This window comes from Zalophus californianus, chromosome 11 (assembly GCF_009762305.2).
Source record: "Zalophus californianus isolate mZalCal1 chromosome 11, mZalCal1.pri.v2, whole genome shotgun sequence".
In the NCBI taxonomy this organism is placed as follows: Eukaryota; Metazoa; Chordata; class Mammalia; order Carnivora; family Otariidae; genus Zalophus; species Zalophus californianus.
The window spans coordinates 73,268,589-73,282,010 of NC_045605.1; the positions used below are offsets into that span (position 1 = coordinate 73,268,589).

Sequence of the window (13,422 nt, forward strand, 5' to 3'; positions counted from 1 at the left end):
AGAGTTGTAACAACACTCAGTCTCACTGTTGCTTGTCTGGCTCGGACACTGGCCCAACCCCAGCACCTGGCTTTTCGCCTGATGCCCCTGGCAGAGTCTCTGTCTTGGTCATTTGCCTTCTAGGACTGAGGCCTTGTCCACTCTTGCAGCTCTCCCCAGTCCACGTGGAACGAGAATTCTGACTTCGCCTGTGTTGGTCACATACTCACCCTGATCACAAATGGTTTCATGCTGCTGGTGTCTATAAGGCCTCTGGTTTCAGCCCTAGATGTCCCTGATGCCACCCCTTGGCCTGGACTACCTGTGCCTCTGCCTTGCTCTGGATCGTCCATGATGGTCCCATTTGGCATTTGCTCTGCTCTTCACGCTTATGAAACCACTTCTCATAGGGCTTGTACGCACTTACAGAGGGGAGAGCCGGGGCTCAGAGCTACGGTTGCTCCCCCTGCAGCCAGGGAGAACTCTAGCTCCTGCCATGCCCATCATGAGGTCTAGTCCTGGCCAGAGTCCCCAGCCTCTGCCTCTCATTTAACCCTTCTGTGCTCAGGCCTGGCCCAGGCAGTGACAGCACAGGCTGGGAAGACCCTGGCACTTTAGGATTTGGTGAAAGACTCAGACAAACTGAGTCAGAGGCAGAGCCTGGGAGAGGCAAGGCAGAGGCTACATTTGGAAACCTTGGCTGGGTCTGAGGCTCCTTTGCCAGGAGAGACAATAGAGTGTCATATGGAATGGGAAGGAAAAAAAACAAAAACAAAAACAAAAACCCAGACGGGACCAGAGTCAAGGTTTAAATGGGGCTGACCTGCTGTATTCAAAAGTAGTATCAGCTGCATACCTACTATGTGCCGCATGCTTTCCAATGCCTTATTTAATTAGACCCTTGCGGCAACCTTGTGAAAAAGACATCATTAGCTCACTTTGTCTAGGAGCTAATAGGCACTTGGAGGGGTTAGAGCCTGGCATGAGCACAGGTAAGTGTCACTCTCGTCCTGCTCAGGTGGCCCATGGAGAACACAGGACAGAGCTTGGTCCCGGGCCAAGGATAGATGGTCCTCTCCATGCCTCATGCTACTGTACAGCTGGAAACCTGGGGCCCAGGGCAGGTTGTCAACAGAGGTCCTCGGTTATGGGCAGAACCCTCAAAACATGACAGCTGACCATTCTAAGGTCACGCACCTCAAGGCAACCATAGTACTCTGGAAAAAGGATGGATTTAGAGGCAGAGAGACCTGGTTGAAACACTGTGCTTTGCCACCTTCTCCCCATGGGGTCCCTGGCCAGTGTCTGGACCTCTCTGAACCTCAGTTTCTTTCTCTGGGCTGCAGGAGCAACACAGCTGCCCGTGGCAGAGTTGAGGTATGGGCTCTGGAAGTGACTGCAGTAAAGAAAGTACCAGGCAACCTGAGGCAGACTGCCTCCTCCTTATTACAGCTGACCTGGCTCAAAACTTCATTTCCCGGCTCCCTCCCTCCCTCCCTTTACACCAGAGATGTTTCTGCTTTTTGGACCAGGCAGGGCCATCAGCTCCAAAGGTCTGTTTCCTTTTTCCTCAGGCTCAGTCAGGTGTTCTTGGAGCTAATGAGAACAGTGTAGGGCCTCCCCAGCAGAACAGACTCTTCTTCCGTCTGGAGAGCCCTGGGCTGTTTCCAGGTCTCCCTCGTCAGACCTGGGGCCCTTAGGAAGGTGGGTCAAAGAACTGGAAACCTGACTTCATGGGATTCCCCAAATCCTCCTGCACCATGAATACTGCCCCATCTTCCAGCCACGCTCATTTTTGATTCTCGCCTTTGTCTCCCCTGTTCCTCCTTCCTGCATAGGCCTCCCTGCTCCTCCTTCCGAGCTGTGGCCCTTGGGCCCTTCTGCCCTGAGGACCTCTGCCTCAGCACCATGCCTCCTCCAGGAAACCTTCCCAGTGAGCCCGGTGCATGCTGACTGCGCCTCTGCCTGAATTCTTCTCCCAGCATTTGATTTGTGACTCGAAATCTGGGAACAGACTGCACCCCACCCTGCGCTGCTCCCTGGCTATCCCGTTCAATAACCTGGGTTTCTGTGAGCTGCCCAGGCTGAGAAGGGGCCAAGGATGGACCTCCTCCTATATGGCCCACAACGGGGAGCCCTGTGCAGAGGAAGAGAGATGGGAGGCAGGGCAATGTGCTTCCAGCATCTTCCTGTACCCTCAGATTTGAAAAGAAAATAGGAAGGAGTGACTAAGTGGGAAAAAAAGAAGAAAGAAGTGAGTGAAAAGAAGTGAAAGGGAAGGGCAGCCATGTGAGACTCAGGACCAGGGTCACAAGAGGACAGATCCAGGCTGCTCTGGATCATGCGTTAAGGCTTTCTGTGAATTACCCCGATTATGTAACTCCCTGGTTTAACAGACTCCTCTTTGAAAACATTTGGAACTTGACCTCTTCCAGGCAGCCTTCCCTGATTGACTCAGGTCTCCTCCTGGCTCCCTGAGCTGTACTACTCTGTACTCCCTGATGCCATTTCCAGGATGCTAAGTCCTCTGGGGAAGGGCTGGAGGTCTCTGCTACACTGGCAGCGAGTTTCACTTTACATTTATCATCTGCAGTCAGAGATACCTCACACTGTTTCTTTTATCAGTTTCAGAGGGTGGGTGAGATTTATTTTGCATGGTTGTTTTAGATCCAGTTTGCCTCCAAGATAATCTTGAGACAAGGTCTGCTATTGTTTTATAATCTTATATGATTCTTTACTCTCAGGCTCTGTTGGGCCCAAGACTCAGTCCCTGCCCTCAGCCAGGGTCCAGCTTAATGCATAGAGTCAGAAATGTGCTAAATGGCCAAAATATGGAAAGAGCCCAGATGTCCATTGATGAGATGAGTAGATAAAGAAGAGGTGACACACACACACACACACACACACACACACACACACACACACACACACAGAGGAATATTACTAAGCCATCAAAAAGAATGAAATCTTGCCATTTGCAACGACGTTGATCGAACTAGAGGGTATTACGTGAAGCGAAATAAGTCAGTCAGAGAAAGACAAGTATCATATGATCTCACTCATATGTGGAATTGAAGAAACAAAGCAGATGAACACAGGGGAAGGGAAGGAAAAATAAAATAAGATGAAAATCGAGAGGGAGGCAAACCACGAGAGACAGTGAACTCTAGGAAACAAACTGAGGGTTGCTGGAGGGGAGGTGGGTACGGGGATGGGGTGACTGGGTCACGGGCGTTACGGAGGGCACGTGATGTCATGAGCACTGGGTGTTACATGCAACTGATGAATCACTAAATTCTACCCCTGAAACTAATAAAAAAAAGACAGAAATGTGCTAGGTATCCCCTGAGGCCCTCTTATGGGAGTGCCGAGGAGGGCACAGTGGGAGGGGCTGGGAAGTTGCACAGGGAGATGATGAGCATCTCTGGGACAAGCAGGAGGTCAGCAGACAGTGGGGAGGGCATTCCAGGCAGAGGACAGCACCGGGGCAAAGAGCCAGAGAGAGGAAGGAGCTGGGCCGTGGGAGAAAGAAGACACGTGGGTGCAGCTGAGGGGGCCCCGCGGCATGGCGGGCTGGCTTGGTGCAGCAGGCTAAGTCATCCTGTCTCGAACTTGGAGGCTGCTTTCACTCTAGCTGGCATGGAGAAATCTGTGCCAGTGAGGCTGGGGGCACAACACGGACGGATGCCCGAACTGCCTCATGCCACAACGACCCCATGTTCTGATGCCATTCCTGTGAAGATCAAGAACGGATGAAACGTCCAGAATGACAGGACCAGGAACCACGGTTACCTCGGAGGGCAGGGTACTTCGTTCTTGGCGGTCACAACTAAAGGTGCGCTGGCAATATTTAGGGGACGGGGCCAGGGAGGCTTTCGCAATGAAGAGCTCTCCCACTCAAAGGCCAAGAGGGTCCCTGGTGGGAAGCAGTGCTGCAGGCCGCACCAGGGGGTGAAGGAGCAGAGGGGACTGGCCACATCTGGGTTTGGGGAAGATGGGCTTTGGCCATGATGGGAGCCCACAAAGTCCGGACATCTTGGGGGCAGCGAAGTGACACAGAAGGTGGACACGGGACCTCCATGGCCACTCCTGGGCTTTGTCCTTGGTCAATTCTGGCCCGCTGTCCTGAAGCTGCTCGGACCCAGGAGGAGCCCTAGATGTCCCTCTGTGGTACCCCAGGAGGGGCTGGAAGGAGGCCAGGCAGGGGAGTCAGAGGGAAAAGGAAATGCCCCCCTGCCCGGCCTCATGATGAGCACCAGTGATGATGAATTATTATCCTCCTCTGAAATGGAGTGTCGGTGAGGTGGGGAGGCCCTGGGAGGTCAGAGTCCTAGCAGGAGGGCCAGAGGCTACTGCTGCTACAGAAAACCATTTTCTGAAACCACGGGCAAAAGCAGACAGAACACAGCTGACTTACGCTAAAACGCTGGCCCACCTCTTCCTGCAGGAAGCCTTCCCGGATCTCCACGCTGTGCAGGAGTCTCTCCTGCGTTCCCACAGCCCTTGGCCCGCACCAGAGGATGGTTACTGCCTAGGTCTGAATCTGGCTCTGCCACTCCCTTGCTGTGTGTTCTTGGCAAGTTCCTCAAGCTCTCTGAGTCTGTAAACTGAGGACAATAAACACCTTCTGTACTGACCTGTCATGAGGATAAGGAGATAATGTCATAAGCACCCAGAAGAAGTCAGTACTTATTATTATTATCAGAGCACATGTCAGGATGGAGCACTGTTGCTGGGTTACTCGTCTGGCACCCCCAAGAGATATAAGCTCCTTGTGGGCAGGGGCCGTGTGGCCACGTGGATTTCCCGGCACAGTAAACCACTTGCATGCATGAATGAACTGCATCCACTAAGACCTCTCCAGAGAGCTTTCTTTTTCTACCCACACGGCTCTAAATCACAGTAATTCTTCAGAAATGAGGCTGGATTCACTTTTACTCTGGTCTCTCTTCTCTCCTCTCTATTACCTCCAAGGCAACAAAGAAGCCACGAGCTTCTACTTTCTTATTTTTCAAAAAATTTTATTTATTTGAGCAAGAGAGAGAAAGCCCGTGAGCTGGAGGAAGAGGAAGAGAGAATCTGGAACAGCCTCTGTGCTGAGCGTGGAGCACAATGCAGGGCTCGATCTCCTGACCGTAGGATAACGACCTGAGCCGAAACCAAGAGTTGGTCACTTAACCGACTGAGCCACCCAGGTGCCCCAAGCATTTATTTTTTTTAAATTAATGGCTTCTTCCCAGACTCCAAACTCTGAAGACTTCATTCAGTGGCCTTTTTCATGCTCAGCCCACAAGAATCTTTTTTTAAAAAAGCCCCAGTTGTTCCTCACGAAGTTAAACACAGAATGACCCTATGATTCAGCAGCAATTCCACTCCTAGATCCAAAAAAACTGAAAGCAGGGGCTCCAATACGTACATCAATGTTCACAGGAGCAATGTCCACAACAGCCCAAAGCTGGAAGCAACCCAAGTGTTCATCAATGGATGAACGGATAAACCAAATGTGGTCGTCTGGACACGCGATATTACTAAGCCTGAAAAAGGAAGGGACTTCTGACCCATGCAACAACTCGGATGCATCTCGAAGATCTTGAAGTACAAATTTCATGTACTTCTCAATTTTAAAAAAGCACCCCAACGGAACCAACAAACTGCTGGAGGGACCCCATCCCAAATCGAACAGAGCTGGTTACCACCACTCTGGCATACCCTTAGTGCTCTTTTGGCCTCTGGCCTCCTGATCTATGATCTCCCTGTCCATCCTCTCCTTGGTTCTTGCTCCAGTGTCCCCTGTTCTCTTTCTACCCCGGGACCCAGGGCCACATCATTTAGGTCCACGGAATCAACCTGCCTCTGTCCACAGTCACTCCTTTCTGTCCCCTTGGGCCCCTCTTTAACCTCTCCATGGCCCCATCATACCCTCTTGAGGATGCTTCAAGTGGATGCCTTGAGAATCCAAGATGGAAAAGCTGTGCTTGAGGATGTTCACTACTATATCCACCAACAAAGAAATGGTTAAGCAAAATATACTAAAGCCACTAAGGATACAAAGATCATGATGGGACACAGAAGTCACAGTAAAATGTTCAGTGAAAAAATGCAAGGTACTAAAGCTAGATGTGGACTGATTTCATTCATTAAAAAATACAGACTTTTAGAGGCAACCAAGAAACAGACTCTTAATACAGAGAACAAATTGATGGTTGCCAGAGGGGAGGTAGGTAGGGGGATGGGGAGACAGGGGTTGGGGATTAAGGAGTCCACTTATGGTGATGAGCACGGGTGATGTATGGAAGCGTTGAATCACTATATTGTACACCTGAAACTAACATTACACTGTAGGTTAACTAACTGGAATTCAAATAAAAAAATTAAAAAAAAAACCGCAGGAAGAAAAAAAGACAGATTTTCAGAAGAAAGAGAACAGGATGTTCAATATCATGGTAATTTTACGTTTGCTTTATAGTGTGGTCATGTCATTTTTACAACGCAATTTATTTTTTAAGGCCAGGCAACACCCTTAAGCTGATGATGAAACGTACAATCTTTGGAGCTGACTCTAGACACCCACATGCTGCCCATCACTGAAGTCCACAAATCCCTCTGAGTGACTTCCAGAGAGTACTGGGAGAGAGGAACATTTTGACTTGAAGCCTCTCTAATTAAACTTCAACCAACCACCTCACCATGCAAAGGAAGGACAATATAGGGTCTTCATTTTACTATCACAGTGACCAGGAGATTTGGCCATGAATGGTTTAACCCCTACATTAGCCCAAAGTTAGACATTCTCACCAAGAGCCTTGCTCTCTAACAAATCTGCAAACTGTGGACTTTTCATACTTGAATGACAGCACATTCAAATCATCTGAGTTTTACCATTCTGACCATATGACAACTTACTATGCCGTAATATCTTCTTTAGTGGTTCATATAATTCCAAGTTATGCAGCTTCATACATAAATGGTCAATTCTAACATTCAGTCATTCAACAACTATTTAGTGAGCCAGTGCTGAGTGTCAAGTTTGGTTTGCTAGTCACTAAGAATACAAGGAGAATATGACTCTGGTTCTCTTGGGACTTATTAACACTGTGCTTTCTTATTCCTTAGGCCTATAAACACCTACATGATCTGGCCTTGCCCCTCTCTCCTACCTTTTCCCTTACCACCATTCTTCTCTGCCTATCCCTTACAGCCACACTTGCTGTTCCCTGAAACACCAAGGGATTCTTACCCCAGGGCCTTTGCACTGATGGTCTCTTCTTAGAATGCTATTCTCTCTGGCCTCCTCACTTCATTTAGGTCTTTGGTCAACTCTCACCTCCTCAAAGGCAATTCTATTTAAAGGAAAATCTCTTCCTTCACTCTCCCCCCTCCCCACCCTGTTTAATTTTTCTCCAGAGCACTTCTCACCCCTTGAAATGTCATATCTCTGCTTATGTTTTATTTTCTGTCTCCCTTGGTAGAGCTTGGGCAGGAAGTTCATCTTTTTCAGCAATGTATCCCCAGAGCCCAGAACAACCTGACACATAACACATGTTTATATGTATCTGGAGATTGAATGAGCAAACTGGCTCTTGACAGTTCGGGGTGCCCAGTGAGCCAGCTTTGCAGGAGTCATTATGGTGCCCTGTCAGATCCATGCCCCCAAGTGGCAGGCCTCCCCACCCCCCCTCCTGTTGGGCTCTGGCATTCTTAGCCACTCAGGCTCAAAACCTTGCCACCACTTCTCATTCCTCCCTCCCTCTAGCACCCACATCCAAACCCCTGCCCATTTCGGTGATACTCCGGCCTCCTGCATCAACTCCTTTCTCTCTTCATTCTTATGGCCACCCCCACTCCTTATCTCTCACTTAGACCACTGTCATTATTTCTCACCTGGGCTCCCTGCCAGTGGTCCTCCCTCCAATCTGTTCTCCACAGGGCAGCCAGGATGAGTTTCCTACTGGCCAGGCTGGATCAGGTCTCTCCCCTACTCAGAAACTAAAAACTGATCTCTAAGCTTGGCATTCAATGCTCCCAGAAACTACCCCACCTTCCTACCTAGTCTTCCTTCTCGCAACTCCTCTGTTATCCTTTCTGCTCCAGTTGGAATGAAACACTCTCCAGTTTCTACACACGCCCAAGAAGGTCCCAATCCCTGTTCTCTGCTCATGTTGCCTCTAATATTTGAAATAATTTCCTTTCTTTCTTCTAGTGTACTAATCATGTAGACCCAACTCAAATGCTACACAGCTTCTCCAAGAAGCGATTCCTGATTTTCCAGAAGAATAAAATCCATCCTTCTTCTCAGCTCTTTCCAAAGGTCATCTGTCTCTCTTTTAGGGCAGGCGTTGGGAAAGGACAGGCAACATGATGTAGAAGAAAGAATTCGGAATCTGGATTCAGATGATCTGAGCTCAAGGCACAGCTCCCTGGCTCTAAGACTTTTAAAGTATGCACCCTTAAGTAAGTTCAACTCGAGTCTTAACTTCCCATTTATAAAATGGGAATGATAACACTGTGGCTATCACGGGTGTCTTAGGAGAATTAAATGCAAGCGACAGTGTAAGAAATGCTTTGACACTGTATCAGTTACTAAATTCAGTCATGATAAGCTGTGAAACAACTAATAAACAGAAATGTTCCTTGTCCCAGGGAGGCTTCATGGATGTCTTATGCCGGCTGAGTGCGAAGTCCACTGGGGAAGAGATTTTTTGAGAGAGAGGGACTCCGAGGCCCTAAAATCCCTTGTCCTGGGCAACCTGAAGAGGGAAGATGTGGAGAGTATACCTACAGAGGTGGGGCTCTAATGGTATTAATTGCTACCTATTCTGGAGCTCTTTCTATGCCCCAGGCACTGTGTTAAGTACCCTACATAAGTTATTTCATCTCATTTTATTCCCTCACAGAGTAATAGAAGAGGAAAATCAGGCCCACAGGGAATTATATAAATAAGTGGCTCGCCTCCCCCCTCCCCACAGTTCAGACCTGAAAGATACCCTGAAAATTTCCAATGAAATGATCTTATTTTTCAGATGAAGAAACAGACCCAGAGAGGTTATGAGCATTCACTGAAAACTGTCCAGCCAGTGAGAAGGAGACCGGGCCTGGAACCCAGATCTCTTCATTTTCAGTGAGGGAGCTCCTGCTCCGCAAAAAGCCAGGGGGCACTATACATTAGAAGTCCATGTAAATGGTGCTTCTGGAGCGCAAATGCCATTTCTGTGGACTACGGTTGTGAGTGGTGGTCCCTGAAGTTATGACACCTAGGCACCTTGCCAGGCAGCTCACCCCACTCAAGAAGGAAGCTCTTGAGACAAGAGCCTCAGGCCCCTAGAGACTGAACACTGCCCTCCTTGCCAACTACTATCTCATCCAACAGAATCTCCTCAAGAGTGACTGACTTCACCATTCACCACCCAGCATTGTACTCCTTTGACATACATCTCAGGGCACCCTGTCTGTGCCAGGCATCGGGCTCAGCTCTGGGGACACCCAGCTGCCCTTGAGGGAGCCTTACCCTGAGCTACCACCTGAGCCTGGTGAGGCTGTAATTCAAGCTGCCCCAGCAGCTTTGTCAGCAACACCAAGAGACTATACTCAACATACATCAAGGAGGAAGGGGTGGCCTGAGATGAAGGACTTGGGGGGCCTGGTTAGATTAGAAGACCCAGGCCGTTAAGGAGGAGGGGAGCATGACCTAGAAGGCATATAGTCAGGTCAAGGTGAGGGAAGGGGTTGACTCTTGAAAGCCACACCAACTGGTCCAACTGAAGACACAGGCTCAATGACTCCTGGGAGAGCCCAACACCCTAGAATCTGATCTCCTGCCCAGAGCTGCTTCATTCTTGCAAATTAAATCCCCAAACCTGGAGTGCTTGCTTGCATAAGAGAGCTCTCCTCTGAGGATGACTGAGGCAAACTAAAGGCCACCCTTCCCCACCCCCCGCCCAAGGTACGGGTGGTAGCAAATGAATGGCACCTGCCGCTCCAAGTGGGGGCAGGGCTGGAATTACAGACTTCCCTGGTACACTCAGATGAATTTTGGGGTTCTGGGGCTTATAGGACTGAATTATATAGGAGAAAATGAATAGGAGAGCCAGAGACCCTAGATTCTAATGCAAGCTTTGTCACTAACTCTTGGTGACCTTGGTCACGCCACCTCACTGGACCTCAGTTTCCCCATTTGTAAAGTGAGGGGGTTAAATGAGTTCCAAGGGCTCGTCTCGGCCTGACCCTCTAAGCCACGTGATCCTTGGTAAGGTAAGCCCCTCAGAGCTCTGAACCCGACGATCTCCGGATTTTGCAGGAGCCTGGGCCTCATCTAGGAAAAAGGGGCATGCTGGGGGAGGGGAATGCGCTGGGCTCTTATTTTGGGGGTGGGTGGGTGGCGGGTTGTTTAAGCTACACCGGTCGGTCCGGGGGAGGCGAAGCGAAGGGAAGGCTGGGAGCCGCGTTTTACAGGCCAGCAGGCTAGCGGCGATCTCCTGCCTCCCTCCGGAGCTTCAGACCCCGGAAAGGCGACGCAGCCAAGAGCCGCGCACTAGCCTCGCTCGCGGAGGCTCGGACCCGGGACCACCGTCTCCATCCTTCCCCGGAACCGTGCACGGGCTTCGTGGGGAGTGGCTGCTGCTCTCTCCCCGGTACCCAGCGCCTAGCCCCCTCCCCGGCACGGGGGGCCCCCTCCCCCAGTCCGGGGGCGCAGGGAGCCCCATGGGGGCGTGGCGGTGGCGGGCTCCCGCTTCTCGGCCCTGGGGGTTGGAGGAGGTCTCAGTCGCGGGGCTGCCCCGGGAGGGACCCCCGCGCCTTCCACCTACCGGCTCCCCACACAAAGGCTCCCACAGAGGCGCCGCACTTACCGGCCAGAGCGGGCTCCGGGCGCCGGCGAGCGGGCGGGCGGGCGGGCAGGCAGGCTGGCGGGAGGATGTGCGCGCGCGAGTGTGCGTGTGTCTGCGTGTGTTCCTGTGTGTGTCTGCGCGAGTGTGTGTGTGTATGTGCGACGGGGGCCGCGCCGAGCTCTGTGCGTCTGCGTGTGCGGGGGCGTCCGTCCGTCGGTCCGTCCGCCCGGCGCTCAGTCCCGCGCTCCGTGCGCGCTCCCTTGCCCGGCCGCCCCACCAAATGCGCTTGGGTTGCGGAGTCGCGGCTGCAGCCTCCGGGTCGCCTCGGCACCCCCCCCGACCCAAGCCCCGGCTCCGCCCCGCCCCCGGGCGGCCTGGCGTCGCTCCCCGGGAATTGCGCAGGGCCCGCGGGGCTGGCGGGCGGGGCGCGGGAGCTCCGGCAGTGCGCAGGGCCCGAGCGGGGCTGGATCTCGGACCCTTGGTCCCTGACCTGATCTCAGGCGCCCCCTCCCCCCTACTCTGCTCGGAGTCCCCGCGCGCGCCACCCCCGCGCGGAGGTTGCCTGGACAGGGAGGGCGGGGGAGCGGGAGAACCGCATGCATTTCATTCATGATTTTCTCTTCACGGGAGCCCCGGGCCCAGGCTGCGCGGATACGGCGACCGCCAGAGGGACCCCAGCGGGGCCGTGCGCGCCGAACCCAGTGCGGGACGTACAGGCAGACAGATGGGGGTAGAGGAGAGCGAGACAAAGGGGTCAGTGCTGGGCGGCGGGGAGTGTGCACCGAGAGGGTGCTGTGCCGCTCCCCGATGTTGCCCGCAAGATGCCAACATCTGCACGGAGTGGTTGCATATCCGGGCGCACACAGTGCCCGGTGCCCAGGACCTGCTCCAGGGCTCGGAGAAGGCACCCGCCTTCCCACTCTTCGCTCTTCAGTTTTTGGGGAGCAAGACCTCACTCCGCCAGGTCTCTCCTGGCTGACGCTCGCCCTGGGGCGCGTACCTATCTTGGCTTTCTCCTGGGCACCAGGGGCCGGGACGCGCAAGGAGCTGCCCATGCGCCCCACAATCCCACATTTCCCAGGATGGCACCCGGCTAGCCGGAGGTTCCTGATATTCCTGATGGGGGGCTTTTTGAGGCATCAGGCTGCACACAGAGCGGGGATCCTAAGCTCCATTTTTACATGGGGCAACCGAGGCGCAACAGCCACCATCTCTTTCACCTGGATTTCTGCAATAGCCACCAGACTGGTCTCCCTGCTTCCAACCTTGGCCCCCTGCAGTTGATTCTTCACACAGCAGTCAGAGATCCTTTTAAAACGTTAGGTCTTCTCCTTCCCTGGAAATCCTACAATGGCTCTTCATTTCAGACAAGTGAAACTAAAGCCCCATAACAGCCTGCAAGGCCTCTCCTAAGCTGGCTACCTTTGAACTCTCTAACCTCACTCCCTACCACTCTAGTCACGCTGGTCTCTTTTAATGCATCACCAACATGGCAGCCACCCTGTGGCCTCAGGATCTTTGCAAGGCTCTGCCTGGAAACTTCCCCCAGTCACATGCCTAGCGCACACCTTTACCTCTTAAATGTGTCACCTCAAAGAGGTCTTCTGTGACCATCTTATTTTAGTTTTTAAAGATTTTATTTATTTATTTGACAGAGACACAGAGAGAGAAGGAACACGAGCAGGGGGAGTGGGAGAGGGAGAAGCAGGCTTCCCGTGGAGCAGGGAGCCCGATGCGGGGCTGGATCCCGACCCTGGGATCATGACCTGAGCTGAAGGCAGACGCTCAACGACTGAGCCACCCGGGCGCCCCTGTGACCATCCTACTTTAAATTGGAGACCCACTCCCCCTATCTTCTCCATGGTAGTCATGACCTTTATTTTGTGTTTCCTCACATTGGCCCTTCTCTAGCGGCTCTCACCTCAGTCCTCAGGCATTCCAGTCCTCCAGGCTCACCAAAATTTTGTTCTCTAAACAAACTGTATTTTTCCCATTTCTAGCCTTCGTTCATCCTGTGCTTTCTGCCTGGAAAGCCATGCTCCTATGTTTTACCTCGTTTGTAAGGTCCAGTTCAAATACATCCTTCTCCATGGGGCCTTCACTCATATCCCCGGGGATACTCAGTACTCATTCCTTTCTGTCTGCCGTGATAGCAGGTTCTTTCTTCCTTCCTTCCTTCCTTCCTTCTTCCTTTCTTTCTTTTCTTTCTTTCTTTCTTTCTTCTTTCTTCTTTCTTTCTTCTTTCTTTCTTTCTTCTTTCTTTCTCTTCTTTTTCTTTCTTTCTTTCTTCTTTCTTTCTTTCTTTCTTTCTTTCTTTCTTTCTTTCTTTCTTTCTTTTCTTTCTTCTTTCTTTCTTCTTTCTTTCTTTCTTTCTTTTTCTTTCTTTCTTTCTTTCTTTCTCTTTCTTTTTTTTCTTCCAAGTGCACTATAAACTCCTGCGATAGGGCTGGGTCTCTTATCTCTCCCCAGTTCCCAGCACGGAAGGGACCATCAGTACATGCTTGTGGATCAAGGGCAGTGATTTGGAAGGCCTGGATCTTGATTAGTCTTTTTTTCCCTGGGAGGGGCACAGAGCCCAGGTAGGTCTTCTTGTTCTCCTCAAGTAGTTGCCTGTGGATCC

General features: G+C 51.7%; 1 protein-coding gene across 2 annotated transcripts in view; it reads right to left on the reverse strand.

Annotated features, from left to right (window-relative positions):
- PTPN5 (protein tyrosine phosphatase non-receptor type 5) overlaps positions 1-11,114 on the reverse strand; it is a 53,233-nt gene extending 42,119 nt beyond the window's left edge. For both annotated transcript variants that reach the window (XM_027581576.2, XM_027581579.2), the window contains exon 1: positions 10,824-11,114. The gene's annotated coding sequence lies outside the window, so the exon portion shown is untranslated. The remainder of the gene's footprint in view (positions 1-10,823) is intronic.
- Between the last annotated feature and the right edge of the window lie 2,308 nt (positions 11,115-13,422).